Source organism: Sceloporus undulatus, chromosome 5, assembly GCF_019175285.1.
Source record: "Sceloporus undulatus isolate JIND9_A2432 ecotype Alabama chromosome 5, SceUnd_v1.1, whole genome shotgun sequence".
NCBI lineage: Eukaryota > Metazoa > Chordata > Lepidosauria > Squamata > Phrynosomatidae > Sceloporus > Sceloporus undulatus.
In genome coordinates, this window is record NC_056526.1 from 116,549,310 (window position 1) to 116,568,585 (window position 19,276).

The window sequence follows — 19,276 nt, forward strand, 5'->3', positions numbered from 1 at the left end:
GTCGGAAAACACATATTTGCATGTAGCAATGAAAATAATTTTATGGTTGGGGGTCACCACAATATGAGGAACTGTATTAAAGGGTCGCAGCATTAGGAAGGTTGAGAACCCTTGTTGTAAGAGGAAGAAAAACTTGGTAAGTTGGCCCTTTCAACAGAAGTATGTAAAAAAAATGTTCCTGCTCCAGTGAAACTTTATTATTATTTATCACCGAATTAGGCTATTTTTAAAGGCATACAACGTGCTTTATGTGTCTCATTTGTGTTACCGGAGATCTCTGAGGCTTGTCAGAATGAAACCTACTCACTGGCCTAAGGCCACTCAAATAAGCTATAAGCAGTGATTACTAACTAATGTCTGAAATCCAGATCCACCGCTTTCTCCACACCCTCATGCAGGCCCTCATGTATTTCAAAAGTCAGTGTGATTTCTCTGTTTGCTGAATCTGTAAATAAGTAATTATTTAGTTTACTTATTAAAGTGATACCACACCCTGACTAGGATGAAAAACCAGCCTTACAGGATAATTCTCTTCTCGCATTTCAGGTGCTTAGAGTGTCACTACACAGTTGCACAGTTGTGCATATCCTAAAACATGAAACTAATAATACATTTTTCTTGTGAAAATAGTTACGGCCAGCTAGCTAAGCCAGACTTATTTCTGAAAACTTTATTCAAGCACAGGTCTGTGTTAAAGTCACACAAATTAAGACGGCTTTGTTGCATGTAGCCTTTTCATGACATTACTTTCCTTCCTTCTAATACTGAATGCAGTCAATCTATAGTGAAAGATTCCATGACACAGAAGTGTTTGTCAAACCCCTTCTCTCTTTTTTAATTTTATTTTTATTTTTAAACTTTCTTGCTTTGCTAAAAATCTGCTCAATCCTGCTTTTGTCCCCATTTAAAATATAATATGATTGGCCATATCAACTTTGTAAACGCTGTTGGCAACATGCATGGGACTTCTGCTGCAGATTACATACATACAACAAGGTGTCTGAGTTTATTTGCCTTGAACTTATTCTTTTTTTGAGAGAGAGAGACAGTATGGTGTAATGGGTTGAAGACTGAGCTACAATTCTGGAGACCAGGGTTCAAATCTCCACTCAGCCATGGAAACCCACTGGGTGACCTTAAGCTAGTCGTATTCTCTCAAGGCTATGAGGCACTGCCAAAATGTGGCACCAGGACTACAAATTGGTGACAGAAGCTGCAAAAACAGATGACCTACATGTTGACCATCTCTTGTTTATGTACAGTAGTTGTGGAGGCGGAACCATCTGCATTTACTCAGAGATCTTTGACACAGGGGTTTTTCAGGTTTTCCAAGATGCATTCTGTTTGGGCATAAAGCACACATGTAGAGCTTCACATTTGGTTCAGCATACCTTTAAAGGAACACCTTTATGCTACAGTGAAGTCTGTGTAACAAAACCTTGGTTGTTGGATAGATGAATAGATGGATAGATAGGACAGATAGATAGAAGAAGCCATGCTCATTTGATGGATTACGGACCGGAGGACTATCAGAAAGTAGAACTGGTTGAAAAGTGGAATCCAGGGTATTTTTACCTTGCAAATGCATTTTGGCTGCTGAAAAACATACTACACATCATTTTTGAATGTGTGAAAAAGCTAAATTAACACACACACACACACATATATATACAGTATATGTATATATACACAAAAGTTCGCATGAGCCTGCCTCATAGGCAAGAAGAACTCATGAAAGAGAGGAATCCCTGTCAAGTTAATGGAACTTGTCTGTAATTTGCAAGCGATGAAAGAGCGAGTCATCAGAAAGCAAGTCATCGAAAAGCAGAAGACAATAGACAGACAGACATATACAGATGGAAAAGAGGCACTGGGAGACTGCAATTTTCAAGTGAAGGGCTAATTGACTCTACCAGCTGCTTCTCCTGCTCACACTGAAGGATTCTAAATATATGGAAACTTGTTGGGGAAAGCTTCTATCATATATGCTCAACTCTAAGTCGATCTCACATATAAGTTGAGGGCAGGTTTTGGGGCCAAAATTATGAATTTTGATACGACCCATGGATAAGTCAAGAGTAAAACTTAAGGCAATGTAACAAAGAATGTGAAAAACAAAACAAAGGAAAATGAAGCAAAAGAATGTACAAACCTCCAGCAGGCAGAATTGTTTATGCCCATCCTAAAGGTTGGATTGATGAGGAGCGAACTACGGTAAATCGTGGCTGTGTGATGTATGGGGGAGATGACCAGGTGCGAGTGGGGCTAAGAAAACACACATAACAAAAACAGTGTAAAGACAAAGCAAAGACAATGGCAACTACATTAATAGTGATTACAGCCTTTAATTTTAATGTGATAAATTGGCCTGATTTCAATCCAGAAAAGAGAAATATGCACAAACATCTTATTCAAGCCCTTCAAAGCCCAATTCCTCTCAATGTTCTTTTGAGGGGAAGAGGCAAAGAGCAACCATTACCATCATTTCCCCACCCATGCATTAAGAGTCATAAGTGGCACAGCACCAGAGAGACTAGAGAGGATTGGAGCTTCTTTTAGATGCTCCTGGGATGGAATAAGGCAAGCTCTCATCACTCTATTCACAGAATGGGGTGGTTCCTTTTAAATAAGAGTTAAAGTACAGTACTTACATTGACTCATGGATAAGTTGACCCAGGTTTTGGGGGTCTATTTTTCTTACTAAAATTTCTAGACTTATGCATGAGTATATACAACAGCTTCTGTAATTTTTGAAAATAGCAATGAAATAAGTTCCTGTCCTCACACAACACTTTTCACTCAAAAGTACAACATCCAACAGCTGTTTTTAATTTTTAAAAACCGTCAAGAATTTTTTTGTCTTTGTACATTTGTTTTAAATATCCCATTGTAACAGGGATGTGGGATATGATGCCCTCCAGAAGTCATTGGACTACAAGTCCTATCATCCCTGCCTACTGGTTATGCTGATTGTGGTTGGTGGGAGCAGGAATCCAACATCAACAAAGAGAAAGCCACAAGTTCCTCACTCGTGCTTTAGAATGTACCTAAAATTGTCTTCAAATTGTATTTATAGTAATAGACATTCAGTCTGTCAGGGAAACTTTTACATCGTTACAAATTATCTTCTTCCTAAGAACACAACTGGGCTACCACTGTGTTATAGGAACTATATTGCTATCATGGCAGAGCAAAGCTGACTGAATTTAAGTCTCCCCCCCCCAGGAAACATGCATAAAAGCAAATATCAATCTGTGTTATTGTGTATGTCTCTGTGGGTACACATGCACAAGCAAATCAGTGAGGGAGGGGGTATTAGACACAATCTGTGAAGAGCACTGAGTTTTATACAACTGCCAGCGGCCTTTTTTCCTCTGGAGGGAAACTGCAGCCGCCAAACGGCATGCCTTCCCTCCACAGAAAAAAGCACTTGAGAAAAGCGGGTTCTTTTTAAGCCGCAGGGGTGGCGTTATTGTTATGTAAGCACCACGTGGCAACGTGCAGATGCTGCGCAGCGCTTACATAACAATGGCGGCACCCATGTACACAGGGTGCCGCCATTGTTATGCCGCCCATACATTATAGGGTTAGGGACCATCCGGTTGCTGCGTGGTCCCTAACCCTCGAATTGGCTTTATGGCGGTATGTACCACGCCAAAGTCTCTGGCCCTCTCTAAATTCATACGAAATAAACATACATATGGTAAAAGAAGCATGAAGGAGGGGAGTCAGAGGCAAAGCATGTCATGAAAAAAATACTTGGGGGTTATATTTCTGAATTGTTTCTATTTGCACTGTGACTATTGTGGGTGTCTGAAGTTTGCAGGTATGTAGTAAATAATCAGCAGATGAATGGGAACTCCTTGTGAATGTATGGAGGATTCCCATTTTTTTTATAATTTTTAATTTTTAAAGGGCAACATTACATAAAAACAGGGATGGACTCAGAACACAGAGATACCTTCTTTGCACCAGTTCAATCATCAAAAGGGAATCATATTACAAAGGAAGACCCACTTCTGCTCCAATGGTGTTGAGATAAGATATAAGTGGGGACCATCATTCTTCAAAAGGCAGAGGAAGATTCCATCCCCGCAATCTTCTAGATTTATCAGTGAGCTTTTCCATAAACCCAAAATTCCAAAATTGAGATGACCAATCAGTCATATTGACCTTTTCAGTTTTCCAAACCCTGGCAATTTCAATCCTGGCCAATGCCAACAAAAATGCAATAATATATTTATTGTGTAATGTCTTGTTTTCATTAATAAACACTGAAAGCAATAAAAGTTCTGGAGAAGGGACAATTTTTTGATCAGTGATTTCTGGAACTAAGTTAACTACTGAATGCCAAAATGCAAATACACTTGGACAATCATACCACAAGTGCAGGAAGGTACCACTATTACTACACCCTCTCCAACAGCACGAGGCGGGGTTCTTAGTAATGTGTGTGAGGTACCATCTATGCACAACTTTAAGAGTGGTTTCTTTTAGGGCTATTAGAATTAGATTTCCATATTCATTCAGACAATGAACCAGGAAGTTCCTGCATAAAGCCCAGAAGTAAGAAAACCCTATGAAATTCATGGGGTCACCATAAATCAATTTAAAGGCACATACATACATACATGAAACTATAAGAAGAAATCTGCTGGATCACACCAAAGGCTCATTTAATCCATCACTCTTTTTGCATAGTGGCCAGTCAATTGCCTATGAGAATACTGTCAGTTGCTTCTGATAACCATGGATGCATATATTGCTATCAGAACTAGAAGACATGGGCCCGTTACAGACCGCTGAAAAGGGGTGGTCTTGGGCCGCTGCCAGTTGCAGCGCAGGGAAGCCGCTGCAGCCAAACCGCGCGACTCCCCCACGCTGTAAGAAAGGAGCACGAAAATCGCGCTCCTTCCGGCAACCTGGAAGAGATGTCGCAAATGCCAAAGCGCGCACTCACGACGTCTCTTCTGGGTTTAGACATCCAGACGCTGCGTGTCCCGTTACGTCAAGATGGCCGCGCCCGTCTGTATAGGGCACCGCCATCTTTCCGTACGGAATACGCGCGAGGGGCAAGGCGCGTCCGGAAGCGCCGCCCCTCGCGCGTATTCCTGGCGCAACGATGGTGCCGCTAAGGCCCGTCTGTAAGGCGCCATGGTTAGCCCTAGTTTTCATGAATTTGTCTAAATCCATCCAACACTGATGGCCATCACTACATCTTGGGACAGATGTAGTGTTTAAGTATGTGCACAGTTTAACTATGCACTGTGTGAAGGAAGTACTGTACTGTACTTTTAAAATCTCCCAGTATTTAGCTTTAGTAAACGACTTATTTTTTAACATCATGAATCATTTTATATACCCCTTTATGACACCTCACCGTCCAATTGTGGTAGTGCTCTTTTCTACATCTTCTCCAGATGTACAATATAGTTTTTGAAGCATGGTGACCACAGTTGTATGCATTGTTCCAAGTATGGATGTAACCATGTAAGTGTATGAAAGCACCGTGATGTTGGTTTGTGCATGCATGCGTGCATCCATGTAATTTCTGACTTGGCCCTGAGATGAACCTATCATGGGGTTTTCTTTGCAAGCTATGTTCAGAAGAGGTTAACCATTGCCTTTCCCTGCAGCTGAGAGAGTGTGATTTGCCCAAAGTCACCCAGTAGGTTTCATGGTTGTGCATTAGTCTCCAGAGTCCTAATAAAATATTGGCCTTTATTTTCAGTTCCTTTCCTAATAATCTCCGAGAAGGAATCTGCCTTTTTGCACAGCAGATGCAAACTGGGTTGATCTTTACTTCTGGTTATATGAGACTGCTTTGGGATTTCTGGATCACAGCCCAATAGTGACTAAGCAAATAATTTTCTCAGAAAGATCCTGAGATAATAAAAAGCAGTTAACTATTGATTCTTTTCATTCTACCATTTCCTTATACAGTATAGAATAATGACTCAGCTAATGAGGGCAGAAGATAATTGATAAATGACATATATGAAATAGGATAAATGAACATGTGCAACCACAGATTTAGTCTAAATTCACACATGAATAGTAAAAATCCCAGAATAATTTTGTAAATGCCTGGAAATAAATATGCATAATTCCATTTTTTTTCCAGACAAAGTAAAAGTTGGCGATTATGTATACAGTAAGTGACTGTCAATGCTTCACAGTGTGTCTGTGAGGTTTTAGACATTCACAAAATGTATCTAGAACAGTCACCATTGAGGTACACTGTTTATGCTATACTGTACTTGATGTTTTCAATGCATTTTGTTAATCAACAGCATTCCTATTACCTTTTCTGGTGAATGACAATACATTTTAAGTTTGCATTAGAGCTGCCTAAATAAAGACAGGAACAGCTTGATCACATGAATTTTAGTTGATTAATCAAGCTATCAGTTAGACTGTACAAATTTGCATGGGGTCACACAATAATTATCTAGCAAGAAGTACATTTTTGGGGGACAATGATGTCAGTTCTAATATAACCTAACTTAAATAACTGAGAAAATTACAAAATAATATTCATCTCTACTACTTCTCTTTCTATAGAGCATAATCAAAAATTTCAGAAAAAGCAGCTGACCCTTGTTTCAGCAATTTGGGGCTTCAATTCACTTTGTTGTTCATTGACTTCATGACAAACACAAACAGAATTGTGAAAATGCATAATGAATATTTCTCTATTTATTTATAAAAATATTTACAACCCAAGCTATATCAAAGAATCTCATGTCTGTGTACAATAAAAACAAGTGAGAGCAGTTTAAAACAGTAAGATTAATTATGAAAGCTGATTTATTTTATATATATATATATATATATATATATATATAATAAACATTTTATTTATATACCGCCCTTCTTAAAATCAGGGGGGTGCACAACAAGCATGCAATGATACAATTATACAAAAAATGGATTAAAACAGTTCAATAAAAATAAAATTCATGCTGGCAAAACAGTGCTAACAGAGGGGGAGGGGAGGAGAGCATTCTGGGGCAAAAATCAGGGGTAGGCCTGCTCGAAAAAGTAGGTTTTCAACCCCTTCTTAAATTGGGCTAGGGAGGTGGCTGAGCGGAGCTCAACGGGCAGCGAGTTCCAGAGGTTGGGGGCCGAGATAGAAAAGGCCCTCCTAGAGGTGGAAACTAATCTCCCCTCTGGAACTCTTAACAGTTGCTGCCCGGATGATCTGAGTGTGTGGGACGGATTGTACGGAGAGAGGCGGTCCTCCAGATACCCTGGGCCCAAGCCATTTAGGGCTTTATAGGTAATAACCAACACCTTGTATTGCGCCCGGAAACGAATAGGCAGCCAATGAAGGTCTTTAAGTACTGGTGTTATATGACTGGCCCTGGATGTACCAGTGACCAGTCGGGCTGCCATATTCTGCACTAATTGCAGCTTCCGGGTATGGTACAAGGGTTGCCCCATGTAGAGCGTGTTGCAGAAGTCCAAACGAGAGGTTACCAGAGCGTGTACTACAGTTTCAAGGTCCCCCCGGCCCAGGTAGGTACGCAGCTGGCGTATCAGCCGAAGCTGATAACAGGTGCTCCTGACTGTCGCATCCACCTGAGATGTAAGGTGAAGCGACGAGTCTAGGAGCACCCCCAGACTGCGTACAGAGTCCTTCATGGGGAGCATGATTCCGTTCAGGACAGGTGGAACCACCGCCAACTCCGGACCGGGAGAACCTATCACGAGTACTTCCGTTTTTTCTGGATTCAGGCTGAGTCTGTTTTCCCTCATCCAACCCATTATCGACTCCAGACAGGCCACGAGAGGAGAGATGCCATCCCCGGTCACTGCATCAGTCGGAGACATAGAGAAGACTATTTGGGTGTCATCAGCGTACTGATAACCCCGTGCCCCATGTCTCCAGATGATCTCTCCCAGCGGTTTCATGTAAATGTTAAAGAGCATGGGAGACAGAATGGCTCCTTGAGGGACACCAGATGTGAGGGCCCTCTTATCCGAGCACACGTCCCCCAGCTGCACCATCTGGAACCTCCCAGAGAGGTAGGACCGGAACCACTGGAGCGCAGTGCCCCCGATTCCCACCTCTGCCAGGCGCTCCAGAAGGATACCATGGTCTATGGTATCGAAAGCCATATATATATATATATACTTATTATATTTATTTGTTTGCCATTCTTTTCCCAGAACTGGGACTCAGAGCTGCTTCACAACATTAAAAAAACAGTACAATTAAAAACATAGGAAAAGTACATTAAAAAGGAATTAAATTATTACAATATTAAAACAGATAGTTATTAAAAGAATAAAACAAATTTTAAAAAGATAAAAATATATAAGACTAAAAGTGTATTAAAACATTTAACACTTAAAACAACACAATTTAAAACCTCAGCACAGTTAAAACAGCAGCACAAAAACACTGATTCCAGCTAAATAATAAACTGCATTAATAGTAAAATGCAGCATAATAAATTTTGAATTTTACAAAGCTTTATTGGCACATGTGTGTCTGCTGATGCACATTCATACAGGCATGCAAAGAGACACAGAGAGCAACACATTATGATACATCCTCAAAGTGTGATTCCTACCACTGGCTCTCCTGCAAGTGTATTTTAAAGAGAAATGGGAATAATAATATATACACAGATGTATTTCTCATTTGACACATTGCTCACATAATTTATTCACAGTGAAGAACAAACAAACAAAAAACTCATAACAACACACCCTGAAACACAGATTTAGATATACAGTAGCCTTGTGCAGATGCTCAGCTCTCTCCACCCTGATTCCCTCCAGATGTATTAGACTACCACTCCTGCCATGCCTAGCCATGCTGGCTGAATGTGATAAGAAGCAATAAGGTAAAACATCTGGACAAGTTGGGGGAGGATGTTCCATGGGCACATGGAGGTACTTGTGGAGAGGAATCTCAGGATCACACCCTCATACTTGATCTTCACAGAAGCCTATGTGTGTCGGGATATGTAGACACACATGGGGGAAGCCACATATACGTATATTCACCTTTGTTGCATGGAAGATGGGTGTGGAAAGAGGACAGAAACAGAAGAAATAATCCCAAGCCTTTCTAAACACATACCCATCTACTCACACAACACATCTTCAAAATCTAATAAGTCATAGGGTGGGGGATGTAATGATATGGGAAGGTTTCTGTTTCTAATTTTTATGGCAAAGTTGGCTTAGTTGGTACCATACGTATCATTTGTCTCTGCCATGTAGACAGTCTTGTCAGTCAAATTCTGTGTTGATTGTGATGTTGGTTCTAGGACAGGGCCCCCTTTTCACTCTAATATTGGCAATGGTTGGATTATTAACTGTTTGAGAAATACATAATAAAAATAAAATTTAATCACATTAAGCTGAGCAGTAGTGAAATAAATTAAAATACAGCATCCATTATAACTGTGGTGCAAACATTTAGCAATTCATTACATTTCATTTAAATAATGTACTTGTTGGAAACCATAAGATTCAGAGATACTTAAAAATACTGGGTAAAATTCTAGATAATGGGTACCAAATTGGGCTGCTCCTCAGGACCAAGTTCCCTGGGATACTGAATGCACTTGAATTCTAAGCAATGGATGCTATTCAAGAGGGCAAATCATAGGACAGTGATATGTATGGAGCTCTGCCACCATTGATTTCAGCATAGTAATAGGAGTATTGAAAGTGACCATCTAAAAGTCAATGTCTGTACCACTGCCCTTCTAGAGACCTTGATCTCACCACAGACAGCAATGCTGTCAGGCCCTCTGTAGCCACAGATTTTTTATCCATGGATTCAAGAACCTATGGCTAGAAAATATTCAAAACAAATTCCAAAAAGCAAACCTTTTATAAAAGTGACAGCATGGCCTATGCCATTATATTTAATGGGACTTGAGCACCCATAGATTTTGGTATTCAGACCATGGTGGGTCCTGGAATCAAATCCCAACAGATACTGTACCAAGGGCCCATTGTATTGCATAAGAGGCATCACTTCCATATCACTACCATTAACAGCAACATTAACAGCAATCAATATAAGCGTATGTATACATTTGGCATTCATCAGATTATACATCTTTTATCAGAGGCTGTATCTGCACTGAAGAAATAATGCAATTTGACGCCACATTACTGCCATGCCTCATTGCTGTGGCATTCTGGAATTTGTAGTTTAGTGAGATTTGTAGCCTTTGACAGAGAGATCTGGTGCCACAACAAACTAAAAATCCATGGCAGTTAAAGTAGTGTCAAACTGCACTACTATAGTTTCTTTAACTTTAAAAGAAAGAATCTGAGTCACAATTCTTCTTAGTAATTTTTATAAGTAAATCTCATGAAACCCTAGGTATGTACTAACATATACTGAATGATAATGAAAGGGACAAAAAAAAAACCTTACATGAGAAATGAGAGTCAGACTTCTAAAAGGAAGTATCTGTCAGCTAGAGCTACACCCCAAACATTTGTTGAATTGGATTTGGAATGGATTCCACATATACCAAATAAAAGTCTTTAAGGCGCCCCAAAATTCTTGGGTTTGAATAGAAAAAACTTCAACAGAAGCATCTAATGCATTTTTGGTAATTTTGCACGACCTGATAATCCTGTCCTCAGTTTCACTGGTTAACTATCAGCACAACATGTGGGAGGTTACCTGTGTAAAAGAGAGGCCGGATCAGAGCTATAATTAGTGGTATTACTTTTATTGCATCTTATATCTAAGCATACATGTGTGGCAATAGGACAGCCTCTCCAATGCAGCAGCCTAACAAAATATTTTCTGGGTGTTCTACAGGCACTAAATGAGCAGGTTAAATTCTGCTTTTATTTTCTGAAACATATTTATAGCCCTGTAACATAAAAAAATGCTTAGTTTTAAGAGCTACATGACCATATTTCAATAGCAGCACTTAATAGCATGATCTATAATTGCTTAGCCAGACATCTCATGTTACAATTCATTTTTACAACTAGGCCAGGATGCACGTGTGATATTTTCCAAAGTTATAGGTCAGACTTTGTAGCATTATTATGTGTGCAGAATGGCTGGAGGTGAACTAAGATAAGAGGTGTATTAAACATGTCTGAGAAGAAGAAACATACACAAGACTCCTGGAATTTGTCTGTATATAAAACAAATGATAAACTGGCCTGGTTACACTTTTACCACAGCATGATTTTAATTCCTTCCCTAAAACTAGATCTCAGGATCATCCAACCAAATAGATAGGCAGTAGATTCCAAACAGATAAAAGGAAATACAGTCTGCCCTTCTTAGCCACAGATTTTTTACACATGGATTCAAGCATCCTCGGTTTGAAACTATTCAAAAAAAGTTTAAATTTCAAATATCAAACCTTGATTTTCCATTTTATATAAGAGACCCCATTTTGCTATGTCATTATATTTAATGGGACTTGAGCATCCACGGATTTTGTTATCCATGGGGGATCTTGGAACCAAACCCCAGCGTATAACAAGGGTCCACTTCAGTATTACTCACAATCCATAGGTCACAGCAATGCTTTACTGACACATGTGGTGACAGTTACTAGGTGATAACTGCAATAGTATCAGCACCTAGAGTATCACCCAGTGCAGGGATTGGGGTTTTTGGGTGGGCTTCCAGGGGTGGGACCAAAAGGACATCACCCACCTCCCTGCAACACCCTGTTCTACATGTGAGTAGAACAGAGCATGGCGGGAGCTAGGCATGTTCTCTCACTACCACACACTGCACTGAGGCGACAGAACTGAGGTGGGGGAGCACTCGGCTCCCTCAGTGCTGCTACGTCGAATGAGGCAATGGCACTGAGGTGAGGGGATCCAGCTAGGTGTCACACCTCCTCTGGGGTGTCACCTGGTGTGGCCCACACACCCCGCACCCTCCTAATGACGCCACCGCAAAACTATATGCACAGGAATTATTATTCTGCAATTCTACATACTATTTCACCATACAAATTGTCATTTGTATGGTAGCAAAGGATCCATATAGGGGAATTTTTAATTAGCTTAGTTACAGTACTAGGTTGTGCTCCAAGCAATCTTTTCTGGAATCATTTCCCACTTGTATACCAAGAGAAAAAAGATCAAAGGAATATTGCAGATGCAGAATTCTCTAAATGAAGTGTTTCTTTTATTAAGAGGGAAAATCACACCACAATCTACGTTCACTCACACAAACATACAAGGACTAAGGAAATCAGGAGTTAGCTTTGGAATAGTTGGAGACTGAACCAATGGTGATACTTACACAAGATGAGGCTTGAATCCAGGTCCAATTGTGATGGGGATGGCATGGGATACGGCCATTCTGGTGAGCAGAGTGGAAGCGGACATAACAACAAAGTGTCCCCATGCCTTCCAACTAGCCCACTAACAAGGGCTTTGGAGATCTTTTATAGGCCAAAGCTGTCTGGAAGCAAAGGTGTTTGTCCTAATCAAAGGAAATCAAATCTTTATTGTAAAGGATCACTCTGTTTAGCAATGTCCGAGGTGAGAATGAAGTTGTAAATCAGCTTTATCGGCTTGTCCAGCAGAACATCCTGCCTAAATCACCTATCTTCCTGACTTCGGAGGTGTTAAACACCCTCATTTGCAACTCCCAAACTATTCTGTTTGCTGTACAGTAGTGTGGACGTGACCACTAGCCTCAGAGATCATGGCTATCCAGGGTACTGAGTCCGTTTGGGGCCATAGGGAGAACGTACAGACACCAAAATTCTGAAGATTTCAGCTTTGGGTAACAGTAGCATAGTGTTTCAACCAGTGGTGTCACTACAATTGGTATCAACCAGTGTGGTAACTCATGGTGTCGCTCTCCATTGACCTCTTACCATACCACACCATACAGAATCCTTAGTGATGTTTTTTGTTCTAATGTTACTCATAAATCGTAATTTCCACACATCACTGAATGTAATGGCAATGCTTGTGACATGAACAACTAGCAAAATTAAAATGATATCTTTAAATTACAATATCACATCCACGGCCTAAATGTATTTGCATTACATAGTTTCATGTGGTTAAAGTGAAAGTTTGGTGTCTTTTTTTTTAAAAAAATGTAAGAATATTTTTAAAAAATAATTGTTTTAATTTGCATTTAAAAATAAATAAATAAATAAATAAATAAATAAATGGGGGTCTCTCCTTTCTCCTCCCACTGAGGCTCACCCCACACAATCTCTTCTGCTTAACTCCAGCATTTTAAAAGGATGTAGACAAATGCCACAGCCCATTTTGGCCAAAAGGTAGGTGTTTGGGGAGCAATGGGGCCACCTCCCTCCCTTAGGATGTTATCTGGTATGGGCTGCACTCCCCACACCGTCCTAGAGATACCACTGGCTGCCACATGTGTTGCCAGTTTAAGCAAGAAAATATGTAGCTTAAAAGTATTTCAGTAATTTCAGAAGGGAAAATATGTTTTCTAATTTTTTCTATGTTCTCCAAAATTTCTAGTGTATCCAGGGGGACAATGTAATATTTGTCCAAGGGGGTACAGAAAAGGCTAGATTTCTATGAACCCTAGAATGTGGAGGGATGCCAAGAGGGGCTTGAACCCCACCTCTGAAATTATCTGGCAAAACAGGTCCACCAGGATTTCTATGTAATTGAGCGTCCTCAGGAATTCAATCAGAAGCATATTAAATAATCAAGCACTAAGAAATATTAAATAGCTATTATCATCGAGTCCTCCAAAGAATAATTTCACATACATACAGGAAAACTCTCCATCATGAGCTATATGAATGCATGGACATCAGCTTATTTATTTATTTAAAACATTTATATACTGTCTTTCATTGGGATTTCAGGGAAATAAACAATTGATCATATCACAAACCAATAAAACAGCAGTTACAATCATTAACAATTAAAACATATGGAACAAGTGTAGATGCCTGGGTAAATAAGAGTATTTTTGCCAGGTGCCAAAAGTATTTCAACATAGACACTGAGTAAGCCTCTTTTTGAGAGGGCATTGAACAGTCAAGGTGACACTGCCAGAAGAAAGACCTTCCTTCTGTTGTTAGCATGCTTTCAAGACACTTTGCAACCTTTATTGCACTCATCCTCTCAGCAACCTTCAGATCAGTTTTGATCAGAAGGACAGAGAATAAAATCAACAATATATGCATGTGTGTATACGCCTTCATGTGTCAACTTATGGCAACCCCATGAATGTCATAGTGTTTTCTTGACTCTGCTGTAAATCCACAGCTAACATGAACCCAGGGCAAGGGTTATCAATGGTTCAATTGGTGCAACTCAATCACATGAAGCCCAACATGAAACTACATCTGGGAAGATGACTCACTTGTGCTCTTTGTGATTCACCTATGATGAAGCAGTGCCAGGTCTTTCTATACGTATCTAAGATACTATACTCTTTCCCACACATTCCCTTCACCAAAGGAGAATGTAAGTACTGTATACTATGTGAATTGGTACATATTTTCACACATTCACATTGGCAGTGAATTGTATTCACTTTCCCGCACAAATTCATATCTATTCACATCTATTCACTCTCCCTCTGCCAAAAATGAACACCCATCCGAATGCACACGGAGTAGATAGAAGGCACACAACAACAGCAACAAAAACAAAAGCTTGCAACAGAATGAAAATATAAGGCTCTGAAACCAATTCATTTTGGTATAAGCTTCAATTGACGATGGCCCTGGACAAACGGGCCCTTTGTGGTGTCATGACGACATGCTAGAGTTGCCTCAGGGTGGCACATGCACACGTCCTGCAACCCTAGCACGTGATGAGGATGTCGCAGCTGCACAGCACCATCTACACGGCGCACACAGCTATGACGTCCAAACAGTGCTGTGCAGCTGCGACGCCACTGCGCCATCTCTGGTGGTTTGCGGTGGCAGAACTGCACTGCAAAAGGAGCTGCTTCCGGGCACTCCTTTTTTGCTGTGCAGCAGCGTCGCACAATTTGGTTGTTGTGGCGCTGCTGCGGAGCAAAGAGAAGCGCCTCCCTGGCACTTCTTTTTGGCGCTCTGTACCACACCTTTGTGACCATAGTGAGTCGGGTGGAACAGATGGGTTACCATTTGTAACATGGTACAAGTTATATTACAATACTGTATATTTTTTTTAAAAAGAACAAAACAAAACACTGGCTATGGCTAAAGATTGCTTTGTCTATATTGTCAGCATATTAAAATCAATAAGGAATATACTGTATAAGCCTGATGTGACTTCAATATCCAGGAAGTCACCAAAGTAAACCAATAGGCTCACCTTAACTCTGCATGTACTGTACCTCCTGTGTTTGCTTGTCACATGCAGTGAGACTGGATTCTCAGATTGCCTACCACACCACACCTCCTCCTGTGTCACAGAACAACAAGCAGCACGTGAACCCATTCATTCCTATACTGGGTTGGCTTCCACACCACAATATGCCACATCACTTGGCCAATACATTCCGAAAGCCTTGCTCCTCTTGGAATGTTACTTGTTACCAAATTATTCCATATAATTCACTTTGGTTCAAGCTATGGTGCTGTGGCATATGAACTGAAGCACCAGTTGGCCAGAGTCAGACAGTCAGACAGAAACACTGGTTAACTTAGGACAGAAAAACAAACCCTCTTCAGCCAAGATATTTAACCATGTATTCTTGACATTATACCAATGATTGTGGGCTTCAGGAGTATCCTCACAATGTAAATAAAAATAAAAATAAATACAGCCACACCACTTATGGTACTAAAATGGAACAGGCAGCTTGTGACTCCTCCCTATTATTGTCCTGAAATCCTTGCTAGCCCCAACAACCAGTGGTATGGGATGATGGTAGCTGCAGTCCAAAAACATCTGGAGCACCACAAATAGTTTACCCCTGAACTAAGATTATACATCAGTACTTAAACCCATTCTTTGGAAGTAACTGGAATAGCCAGTCCCATGTACATAAACTTGCAAAGCATGCTCCTAAATATACATGCAGCCTATTTTTTAAAAAAAAACCTAGACAGTATTTTGGTTTACAAAGACGCTCGCTAGACGGGCCCTATGGGGCGCTTTCAGATGCCCCTCGCATGTGTCGAGGGCGTCAAAATGGCGGCGCCCTGTATATACAGGCGCCGCCATTTTGACATGACAGAAGCCTAGCATCTGCACGTCTTGGCGCCCTTGTGATGCCACAAGTGCACCATTGGCGCCTTGCGGCGTCACAACCACGCTGCAGAAAGAACCCACTTTTTGCAGTTTCTTTTTGCTGCGCGAGGGAGCCATGCGGTTTGTCTGCTGCGGCTCCCTCGCGCAGCAAATCAGGGCAGTGGGAAACCGCCCTTTTGGGTGGTCTGTATCCCACTTCTATCTAAGCCAGGGGTAGGCAACCTTTTTGAGCTGAGGGCCGGGTTGCTGTCCCTCAGACAACTGGGGGGGGCCGAAGCCAAAAAATAAATAATTAAATTTTTTTTTAAAAAAAATTAAATATATAAATAAACCAGGACAAATGTAGGACAAAATTTTCAAATGGAAGACACTTTTTTTAAAAAAATGGAGGACACGTAAAAAAATTTGCTGATTTTTAAAAAAATGTTAATATAAATGCATGTTTCTGAGGCTTCTATAGACAATTGCCCCCCAAAGGCCCTGGTGGCAATCAGCGGCAGGACCAGGCTGGGGCCGGTCCCAAGGCCTTGCCGGGCCGCATCCGGCCCGCGGGCCGCAGGTTGCCTACCCCTGATCTAAGCAGAAGACTATAAATAACATTATAATTAGGCCTTTGTATCCTCGGAGGATCCATTCCCTGTGGATACAAAAAAAAAAGTGGGACCTTAAATCCCATTCTCCCTAATGGTGGCTCAATAGGCATGTGCCTGCTAGCATGGCCATGTGCACACATGGCCATTGTGGACAACAGGGCTTGTTGTCCATGGGTGCTCAGATCTGTGGATGGCAGACCCATGGATATGGAGGTCCAACTGTATTTGTGGGGATTACATGTATATTCCACTTTTCCTCCAGAAAGCTCAAGACTTGGTTTTATTCTCACAACAACATGGGCTTGGTTAGGCTACCCAAGTTCACCCAGTGTGCTTGATGGTTGAGTGAAGAGTTTATCCTAGCCCCACTCAGCCCCAGTCCAACACTTTTACCATCACACTATGCTGGTTCTACAACTATTCAATATTTTACAGCAGAAGCAGAACTCCCAAATAGAGTTTTATTTGTTTTATCTGATCCCCTAAACTCACCTATGCACACCTGTAATTTATATTACTTCATGGTGGGGTGAGGCAAACTAGACCTATTTAATATTTAAATCCAAATTTTTTCTTCTCAAATCTGGATCAGATTAACGAGTTTTACCTCTACACCTACCAAAATGTTCCTGATGCAAAAACATGGAGACTTCTTGAGGAATCCATTGTCCTCTGCCTAAAAAAAGGCCTGTGGTCTCACAGAAATGGAGACATATTGGATTGCAAAAGAGGAGTCCTTGTTGATAAGCAAATGGACTTTAAATTTCCTGGACTTTGCCCAATAGTCACATGGCCAGAAGAGGAGGGGCCAGCCTGCTAAAGATACCCTCCCCATACCATCTTAACTAAGGACAGAAACAACAAAATGCAGGCATCTTACTAACATCTCTAAGTTTTCTCCTGTTTGGTATGTAACATCTTGTCTTATGAAGAAGCCAGTGGAGCTTCGAAAGCTTGCAACAAGTATATTGTGGATTTCGTTTGGCCAATAAAGGTATAACTGTTTGGTGGATTTTTGTTTGAATTTACTAAATGGCCAACACAGCTACCCCTGCATGTTTTGTAGACCTATTTAAGGACATTAATGATAGGTCCACGTGGGCAATCCTGGGTTGGAAGATTTTCACTGCCACACAGATACCAGCCAATAATGAGAGAGTTACCTGTTCTGGCAGAATTTTGATGTTGTCTGATTTTATTGAAAATAAAATTCTGCCTTTTCATCAAATAATCTACAAAGCAGATGCATCTACATCAAAAGAGGAACAACACATTTATTTCCACTATAATAGTACATAAAATTAATAAAACATAGGTAGAGAAGTCCTATATTCACATTGTTTGGGACCTATTTTGGCAGAACAGCTGCCACAGCCAAATCCAAAGTTCATCACTCCCAAGTCTACCTGTCCCAGGGCACAGCCAGCAATAACCCTGATACGCCCAGTTTTTCCAGAGAACAAATTAGCAAGAATTACAAGACTACTACCCTACATCAGATAGGACCACACAGACCTAGGCGCGGTACAGACCACCATAAAGCGGCGTACCAGCACCGGTATTAGGGTTAAGGAGCACGCACCATGTACATGCTCCCTAATCCTAGTATGTGCCAGCGGTAGCATAATGGCAATGCCCTGTGTACATGGGCATCGCCATTATAATGGCACGGTGCAGGCGTACCGTGTTCACGCCACTCCAGGCCGCTTGTGGAGGCCTAACAGCGGCGTGAGAAGGAGCTCTGAAACGGAGTGCCTTCCGACGCGTGCCTCGTTCCCGCAGCCACCAAACGACTGCGGGAACGGCGCCAGGGAGAAAGGGCCACTGCGGCCCCTTGCTCTTCTGGCTGCGGCTGTCGGGGTGTCCTGGGGCATGAAGCCCCAAGGACATCCCTTTTCCAGGCCACAGGGAAGCAGCATTTTGCCGCTTCTCTGTGGCCTGGAAAAGTGCCGGGTCGGAGCCGTAGGGGCTGCCAGTGAGGCTGTCCTGCCTCCAAACCAGCAAGAAAAGGGGCAGCTGCAGACCGCCCCTTTTCCGCCATCTGTACCCTGTCCTAGTTTCCTGGACACATGCCTGCAGAAATAAAAGAGAGCCCTCCTGGGCCACAAACACATCCAGAGAGACAAATAAGCTTGCCAAGGAGCCACAAGGAGGGGAGTAGGGAAAAAGGGCATCCACAGAGATGTGCTAACAGCAGCCATCACCAGTGGCTCACTGTAAAGTGCATGAAGCTAGGAAGCAGGTACTGGGAACATGGGAAGGTATACTTATTGTTTTGCATTTCTGGGGGTGGGGGAACAGCTCCCAGGATGCAAATTACAATTTCCACATAGCACTTCACAAAATACTTAGTTACAGCAGCAGAGAGACATCAAACCCATAAGGCCATTTGCCTTCCTTCAGCCACTGCCTAAGACCCCACACATACACTCAGAGACACAAGAACATAGTTACACAGGATCCAATCTCATGTTCAACTCCAAAGCATAGCTTCACACTGGGAAAGGAAAGCTGCATTG